Here is a 10331-nt window from a genome sequence, read left to right as displayed (position 1 = left end):
TCCTTCCCCCTTGGAGTTCTAGGCAAAGCCAAAATGAATTCCATTGACACATCTTCCCAAGGACGAATAGGAACCGGCAAAGTCGTGCAAACACCATGCTTGAAAGTTTTTTTCGACATCTGACATGTAACAGACTTGCCCACTATGTTGGTTACATCCCCAACATCTTAGGCCAAAAAGAAATGTTCTTAAAGCACCTCCAAAGTTTTGGTAATGGAAAAAAGATCCGCCAAACCACCACCATGAGCTTCACGAATCAGCAACTTTCGTATTACACGTTTAGGGACACAAAGGTGATTGCCTTTTAATGCCTTTATTGGCTTGAATAAGTGAGTAGCGTTGTGTGTAGGTAAATTAGGCTAGAATAACAGCTACAAATGATACGTGTATGGGAAGAAATGGATATATTAGTAACAAATCAAGACCAACTAAGTTGCATACCGGTGAATACAATCATAGACATATTTGATTGAATGCGTATCAAGTCCAGAACACGTCTCGACTATGACAAGTAGTGAACTATATCTATAATTCAAAGTGAACAAAGGTTCTTTTGATTAAAATTTATCTATCTCTTTTTTCCATGCATAAAACTGGCTTATATGAAGCCTTTACTACAAAGTTGGTTGTTACAAGCCACCCAACCAACTACTCAGTAAAACTAATAACGAAAATTAATGAAACTCATGAAACCACACAAATAAACGTCTGACACACTAATGAATGAAAAAACGTCCATGCTCCATTTAGGAGCCATAAGAAGCATTAAAGGGTAACCCTAATCCACAAAAGAGTATCAAAAATGGCTAGGAGGCTTTATGAAGAAAAAAGTAACGGTTTTGAACACTAATTGAAGCCTTTAAAATGTTGCCCTAGCCTTCATGCGACCCTAATTCAATTCATAGATTACCATGCACAACCCAACCATTGAGCCCAAACCACCTTCTAGCCTAGCCTACTAGTAATCACTAATCCATCACCTTGGGCTTTCATGATCCATGAATGTATCAACCCCCCCCCCCCCTTTCAATGGAAATGACCTCAATTCATCAAGGCCATCCTAAACAAGATAAGGTGAAAGGTCTCCCAAATTAAAGGTAGCACGCACTCCATGGTCTCCTCCCAAATCCACCTTATAAGCATCATCATTGACATGTGACACCACTTTGTAAGGACCTTCAGCTCTTGGCATTAAATTTTGTTCTTCCTTTTGTTAAGAAAACGTTCTTTCCTCAGATGCACCTACACCAAGTCACCATCTTGAAAGACACGTGGTTTCCTATGCATGTTAGAATTTTGTTTGTACACCTCATTCACGGCTTCAATCTTCATACGAACTTGTTGATGTAGTTTCAACATGGCCTTCAACTTGTCATTAGCATCCTTGTGAACCAATTCATCCTTTGGCAATGGAATCAAATCCAAAGGCATGTAAGGATTCACACCGTACACGACTTCAAAAGGAGAGTGACCTGTAGCATAAGTAGGAGAACGTTTACAGGCAAACTCAACATGTGCAAGTTTGATATCCAAATGTTTTTGAGTTTTGCTAACCAACCCCCTCAACAACATACCCAAAGTTCTATAAGTCATCTTCGTTTTCCCATCAGTTTGTGGATGATGGGATGTACTAAAAAGTAACAAAGTACCAACTTTCCTCGACAAAGTGATCCAAAAGTAACTCAAAAAAATGGAATCCATATCAAAAACAATAGTTTTAGGATTAATATGCAAGCGAACCACTACTTTAAAGTACAAATCAGACACATTAGATGCATCATTGGTTTTATGACATGGCACAAACTGAGCCATTTTTGAAAACCTATCCACCACCACTATAATGGAATCCTTCCCCCTTGGAGATCTATGCAAAGCCAAAATGAATTCCATTGACACATCTTCCCAAGGACGAATAGGAACCGGCAAAGTCGTGCAAACACCATGCTTGAAAGTTTTTTTCGTCATCTGACATGTAACAGACTTGCCCACTATGTTGGTTACATCCCCAACATCTTAGGCCAAAAAGAAATGTTCTTAAAGCACCTCCAAAGTTTTGGTAATGGAAAAAAGATCCGCCAAACCACCACCATGAGCTTCACGAATCAGCAACTTTCGTATTACACGTTTAGGAACACAAAGGTGATTGCCTTTTGATGCCTTTATTGGCTTGATTAAGTGAGTAGCGTTGTGTGTAGGTAAATTAGGCTAGAATAACAGACACAAATGATACGTGTATGTGAAGAAATGGATATATTAGTAACAAATCAAGACCAACTAAGTTGCATACCGGTGAATACAATCATAGACATATTTGATTGAATGCGTATCAAGTCCAGAACACGTCTCGACTATGACAAGTAGTGAACTATAACTATAATTCAAAGTGAACAAACGTTCTTTTGATTAAAATTTATCTATCTCTTTTTTCCATGCGTAAAATTGGCTTATATGAGGCCTTTATTACAAAGTTGGTTGTTACAAGCCACCCAACCAACTACTCGGTAAAACTAATAATGAAAATTTAAGAAACTCATGAAACCACACAAATAAACGTCTGACACACTAATGAATGAAAAAAACGTCCATGCTCCATTTAGGAGCCATAAGAAGCATTAAAGGGTAACCCCAATCCACCAAAGAGCATCAAAAATGGCTAGGAGGCTTTATGAAGAAAAACGTAACGGTTTTGAGCACTAATTGAAGCCTTTAAAATGTTGCCCTAGCCTTCATGCGACCCTAATTCAATTCGTAGATTACCATGCACAACCCAACCATTGAGCCCAAACCACCTTCTAGCCTAGCCTACTAGTAATCACTAATCCATCACCTTGGGCTTTCATGATCCATGCATGGATCATCCCCTCCCCCTTTCAATGGAAATGACCTCAATTCATCAAGGCCATCCTAAACAAGATAAGGTGAAAGGTCTCCCAAATTAAAGGTAGCACGCACTCCATGGTCTCCTCCCAAATCCACCTTAAAAGCATTATCATTGACATGTGACACCACTTTGTAAGGACCTTCAGCTCTTGGCATTAAATTTTGTTCTTCCTTTTGTTAAGAAAACGTTCTTTCCACAGATGCACCTACACCAAGTCACCATCTTGAAAGACACGTGGTTTCCTATGCATGTTAGAATTCTATTTGTACACCTCATTCACGACTTCAATCTTCACACGAACTTGTTGGTGTAGTTTCAACATGGCCTTCAACTTGTCATTAGCATCCTTGTGAACCAATTCATCCTTTGGCAATGGAATCAAATCCAAAGGCATGTAAGGATTGACACCGTACACGACTTCAAAAGGAGAGTGACCTGTAGCATAAGTAGGAGAACATTTACAGGTAAACTCAGCATGTGCAAGTTTGATGTCCAAATGTTTTTGAGTTTTGCTAACCAACCCCCTCAACAACGTACCCAAAGTTCTATAAGTCATCTTCGTTTTCCCATCAGTTTGTGGATGATGGGATGTACTAAAAAGTAACAAAGTACCAACTTTCCTCCACAAAGTGATCCAAAAGTAACTCAAAAACATGGAATCCATATTAGAAACAATAGTTTTAGGAATAATATGCAAGCGAACCACCACTTTAAAGTACAAATCAGACACACTAGATGCATCATTGGTTTTATGACATGGCACAAACTGAGCCATTTTTGAAAACCTATCCACCACCACTATAATGGAATCCTTCCCCCTTGGAGTTCTAGGCAAAGCCAAAATGAATTCCATTGACACATCTTCCCAAGGACGAATAGGAACCGGCAAAGTCGTGCAAACACCATGCTTGAAAGTTTTTTTCGACATCTGACATGTAACAGACTTGCCCACTATGTTGGTTACATCCCCAACATCTTAGGCCAAAAAGAAATGTTCTTAAAGCACCTCCAAAGTTTTGGTAATGGAAAAAAGATCCGCCAAACCACCACCATGAGCTTCACGAATCAGCAACTTTCGTATTACACGTTTAGGGACACAAAGGTGATTGCCTTTTAATGCCTTTATTGGCTTGAATAAGTGAGTAGCGTTGTGTGTAGGTAAATTAGGCTAGAATAACAGCTACAAATGATACGTGTATGGGAAGAAATGGATATATTAGTAACAAATCAAGACCAACTAAGTTGCATACCGGTGAATACAATCATAGACATATTTGATTGAATGCGTATCAAGTCCAGAACACGTCTCGACTATGACAAGTAGTGAACTATATCTATAATTCAAAGTGAACAAAGGTTCTTTTGATTAAAATTTATCTATCTCTTTTTTCCATGCATAAAACTGGCTTATATGAAGCCTTTACTACAAAGTTGGTTGTTACAAGCCACCCAACCAACTACTCAGTAAAACTAATAACGAAAATTAATGAAACTCATGAAACCACACAAATAAACGTCTGACACACTAATGAATGAAAAAACGTCCATGCTCCATTTAGGAGCCATAAGAAGCATTAAAGGGTAACCCTAATCCACAAAAGAGTATCAAAAATGGCTAGGAGGCTTTATGAAGAAAAAAGTAACGGTTTTGAACACTAATTGAAGCCTTTAAAATGTTGCCCTAGCCTTCATGCGACCCTAATTCAATTCATAGATTACCATGCACAACCCAACCATTGAGCCCAAACCACCTTCTAGCCTAGCCTACTAGTAATCACTAATCCATCACCTTGGGCTTTCATGATCCATGAATGTATCAACCCCCCCCCCCCCCCTTTCAATGGAAATGACCTCAATTCATCAAGGCCATCCTAAACAAGATAAGGTGAAAGGTCTCCCAAATTAAAGGTAGCACGCACTCCATGGTCTCCTCCCAAATCCACCTTATAAGCATCATCATTGACATGTGACACCACTTTGTAAGGACCTTCAGCTCTTGGCATTAAATTTTGTTCTTCCTTTTGTTAAGAAAACGTTCTTTCCTCAGATGCACCTACACCAAGTCACCATCTTGAAAGACACGTGGTTTCCTATGCATGTTAGAATTTTGTTTGTACACCTCATTCACGGCTTCAATCTTCATACGAACTTGTTGATGTAGTTTCAACATGGCCTTCAACTTGTCATTAGCATCCTTGTGAACCAATTCATCCTTTGGCAATGGAATCAAATCCAAAGGCATGTAAGGATTCACACCGTACACGACTTCAAAAGGAGAGTGACCTGTAGCATAAGTAGGAGAACGTTTACAGGCAAACTCAACATGTGCAAGTTTGATATCCAAATGTTTTTGAGTTTTGCTAACCAACCCCCTCAACAACATACCCAAAGTTCTATAAGTCATCTTCGTTTTCCCATCAGTTTGTGGATGATGGGATGTACTAAAAAGTAACAAAGTACCAACTTTCCTCGACAAAGTGATCCAAAAGTAACTCAAAAAAATGGAATCCATATCAAAAACAATAGTTTTAGGATTAATATGCAAGCGAACCACTACTTTAAAGTACAAATCAGACACATTAGATGCATCATTGGTTTTATGACATGGCACAAACTGAGCCATTTTTGAAAACCTATCCACCACCACTATAATGGAATCCTTCCCCCTTGGAGATCTATGCAAAGCCAAAATGAATTCCATTGACACATCTTCCCAAGGACGAATAGGAACCGGCAAAGTCGTGCAAACACCATGCTTGAAAGTTTTTTTCGTCATCTGACATGTAACAGACTTGCCCACTATGTTGGTTACATCCCCAACATCTTAGGCCAAAAAGAAATGTTCTTAAAGCACCTCCAAATTTTCGTAATGGAAAAAAGACCAGCCAAACCACCACCATGAGCTTCACGAATCAGCAACTTTCGTATTACATGTTTAGGGACACAAAGGTGATTACCTTTTAATGCCTTTATTGGCTTGATTAAGTGAGTAGCGTTGTGTGTAGGTAAATTAGGCTAGAATAACAGCCACAAATGATATGTGTATGGGAAGAAATGGATATATTAGTAACAAATCAAGACCAACTAAGTTGCATACCGGTGAATACAATCATAGACATATTTGATTGAATGTGTATCAAGTCAAGAACACGTCTCGACTATGACAAGTAGTGAACTATAACTATAATTGAAAGTGAACAAAGGTTCTTTTGATTAAAATTTATCTATCTCTTTTTTCCATGCATAAAACTGGCTTATATGAGGCCTTTATTACAAAGTTGGTTGTTACAAGCCACCCAACCAACTACTCAGTAAAACTAATAATGAAAATTAAAGAAACTCATGAAACCTCACAAATAAACGTTTGACACACTAATGAATGAAAAAAACGTCCATGCTCCATTTAGGAGCCATAAGAAGCATTAAAGGGTAACCCTAATCCACCAAAGAGTATCAAAAATGGCTAGGATGCTTTATGAAGAAAAACGTAACGGTTTTGAGCACTAATTGAAGCCTTTAAATTGTTGTCCTAGCCTTCATGCGACCCTAATTCAATTCGTAGATTACCATGCACAACCCAACCATTGAGCCCAAACCACCTTCTAGCCTACTAGTAATCACTTATCCATCACCTTGGGCTTTCATGATCCATGCATGGATCATCCCCTCCCCCTTTGAATGGAAATGACCTCAATTCATCAAGGCCATCCTCAACAAGATAAGGTGAAAGGTCTCCCAAATTAAAGGTAGCACACACTCCATGGTCTCCTCCCAAATCCACCTTATAAGCATTATCATTGACATGTGACACCAGTTTGTAAGGACCTTCAGCTCTTGGCATTAAATTTTGTTCTTCCTTTTGTTAAGAAAACTTTCTTTCCTCAGATCCACCTACACCAAGTCAGCATCTTGAAAGACACGTGGTTTCCTATGCATGTTGGAATTCTGTTTGTACACCTCGTTCACGGCTTCAATCTTCACACGAACTTGTTGGTGTAGTTTCAACATGGCCTTCAACTTGTCATTAGCATCCTTGTGAACCAATTCATCCTTTGGCAATGGAATCAAATCCAAAGGCATGTAAGGATTCATACCATACACCGCTTCAAAAGGAGAGTGACCTGTAGCATAAGTAGGAGAATGATTACATGCAAACTCAGCACGTACAAGTTTGATATCCAAATGTTTTTGAGTTTTGCTAACCAACCCCCTCAACAACATACCCAAAGTTCTATAAGTCATCTTCGTTTTCCCATCAGTTTGTGGATGATGCGATGTACTAGAAAGTAACAAAGTACCAACTTTCCTCCACAAAGTGATCCAAAAGTAACTCAAAAACATGGAATCCATATCAGAAACAATAGTTTTAGGAATAATATGCAGCGAACCACCTCTTTAAAGTACAAATCAGACACATTAGATGCATCATTGGTTTTATGACATGGCACAAAGTGAGCCATTTTTGAAAACCTATCCACCACCACTATAATGGAATCCTTCCCCCTTGGAGTTCTAGGTAAAGCCAAAATGAATTCCATTGACACGTCTTCCCAAGGACGAATAGGAACCGACAAAGTCGTGCAAACATCATGCTTGAAAGTTTTTTCGTCATCTGACATGTAACAAACTTGCCCACTATGTTGGTTACATCCCCAACATCTTAGGCCAAAAAGAAATGTTCTTAAAGCACCTCCAAAGTTTTGGTAATGGAAAAAAGACCCGCCAAACCACCACCATGAGCTTCACGAATCAGCAACTTTCGTATTACACGTTTAGGGACACAAAGGTGATTGCCTTTTGATTCCTTTATTGGTTTGATTAAGTGAGTAGGGTTGTGTGTAGGTAAATTAGGCTAGAATAACAGCCACAAACGATACGTGTATGGGAAGAAATGGATAGATTAGTGACAAATCAAGACCAACTAAGTTGCATACCGGTGAATACAATCATAGACATATTTGATTGAATGTGTATCAATTCAAGAACACGTCTCGACTATGACAAGTAGTGAACTATTACTATAATTGAAAGTGAACAAAGGTTCTTTTGATTAAAATTTATCTATCTCTTTTTTCCATGCATAAAATTGGCTTATATGAGGCCTTTATTACAAAGTTGGTTGTTACAAGCCACCCAACCAACTACTTAGTAAAACTAATAATGAAAATTAAAGAAACTCATGAAACCACACAAATAAACGTCTGACACACTAATGAATGAAAAAAACGTCCATGCTCCATTTAGGAGCCATAAGAAGCATTAAAGGGTAACCCTAATCCACCAAAGAGTATCAAAAATGGCTAGGAGGCTTTATGAAGAAAAAAGTAACGGTTTTGAGCACTAATTGAAGCCTTTAAAATGTTGCCCTAGCCTTCATGCGACCCTAATTCAGTTCGTAGATTACCATGCACAACCCAACCATTGAGCCCAAACCACCTTCTAGCCTACTAGTAATCACTTATCCATCACCTTGGGCTTTCATGATCCATGCATGGATCATCCCCTCCCCCTTTGAATGGAAATGACCTCAATTCATCAAGGCCATCCTCAACAAGATAAGGTGAAAGGTCTCCCAAATTAAAGGTAGCACGCACTCCATGGTCTTCTCCCAAAACCACCTTATAAGCATTATCATTGACATGTGACACCACTTTGTAAGGACCTTCATCTCTTGGCATTAAATTTTGTTCTTCCTTTTGTTAAGAAAACGTTCTTTCCTCAGATGCACCTACACCAAGTCAGCATCTTGAAAGACACGTGGTTTCCTATGCATGTTGGAATTCTGTTTGTACACCTCGTTCACGGCTTCAATCTTCACACGAACTTGTTGGTGTAGTTTCAACATGGCCTTCAACTTGTCATTAGCATCCTTGTGAACCAATTCATCCTTTGGCAATGGAATCAAATCCAAAGGCATGTAAGGATTCATACCATACACCGCTTCAAAAGGAGAGTGACCAGTAGCATAAGTAGGAGAATGATTACAGGCAAACTCAGCATGTACAAGTTTGATGTCCAAATGTTTTTGAGTTTTGCTAACCAACCCCCTCAACAACGTACCCAAAGTTCTACAAGTCATCTTCGTTTTCCCATCAGTTTGTGGATGATGCGATGTACTAAAAAGTAACAATGTACCAACTTTCCTCCACAAAGTGATCCAAAAGTAATTCAAAAACATGGAATCCATATCAGAAACAATAATTTTAGGAAAAGGAGTGTAAAAACCATGCTTGAAAGTTTTTTTCTCATCCGACATGTAACACACTTGCCCACTATGTTGGTTACATCCCCAACATCTTTAGGCCAGAAGAAATGTTCTTAAAGCACATCCAAAGTTTTGGTAATGGAAAAATGACCCGCCAAACCACCACCATGAGCTTCACGAATCAGCAACTCGCGTATTGCATGTTTAGGGACACAAAGGTGATTGCCTTTTGATGCCTTTATGGGCTTGATTAAGTGATTAGGGTTGTGTTTAGGTAAATTAAGCTAGAATAACAACCATAAATGATAGGTGTATGGGAAGAAATGGATAGATTAGTAACAAATCAAGACCTACTAAGTTGTATACCGATGAAAACTATCCAAGACATAATATTTGATTGAATGCGTATCAAGTCAAGAACACGTCTCGATTATGACAAGTAGTGAACTATAACTATAATTCAAAGTGAACAAAGGTTCTTTTGATTAATATTTCATCTATCTCTTTTTTCCATGCATACTTCGCTTTTATGAAGCCTTTATTACAAAGTTGGTGGTTACAAGGCACCCAACCAACAACTCAGTAAAACTAATAATGAAAATTAAAGTAACTCATGAAACCACACAAAAAACGTTTGACACACAAATGAATGAAAAAGGCGTCCATGCTCCATTAAGGAGCCACAAGAAGCATTAAAGTGTAACCCTAATCCACCAAAGAGTATCAAAAATGGCTAGAAGACTTGATGAAGCTAAAACTAACGGTTTTGAGCACTTATGAAGCCTTTAAAATGTTGCCCTAGCCGTCATGCGACCCTAGATCAATTCGTAGGTTACCATGCACAACCCAACCATTGAGGCCAAACCACCTTCTAGCCTACTAGTAATCACTAATCCATCACCTTTTGGGCTTTCATGATCCATGCATGGATCATCCCCTCCCCCTTTGAAAGGAAATGACCTCATTTCATCAAGGCCATCCTCAACAAGATATGGTCAAAGGTCTCCTACATTAAAGGTAGCATGCACTCCATGGTCTCCTCCCAAATCCACCTTATAAGCATTAACATTGACATGTTACACCACTTTGTTAGGTCCTTCAGCTCTTGGCATCAACTTTTGTTCTTCCTTTTGTTAGGAAAACGTTCTTTCCTCATATGCACCTAAACCAAGTCACCATCTTGAAAGACACGTGGTTTCCTATGCATGATGGAATTTTGTTTGTACACCTCATTCACGGGTTCAA

This window comes from Lactuca virosa, chromosome 4, assembly GCF_052849685.1.
Source record: "Lactuca virosa cultivar CGN04683 chromosome 4, Lactuca_virosa_CGN04683_v6, whole genome shotgun sequence".
Classification (NCBI taxonomy): domain Eukaryota; kingdom Viridiplantae; phylum Streptophyta; class Magnoliopsida; order Asterales; family Asteraceae; genus Lactuca; species Lactuca virosa.
This window is presented reverse-complemented; position numbering follows the sequence as displayed.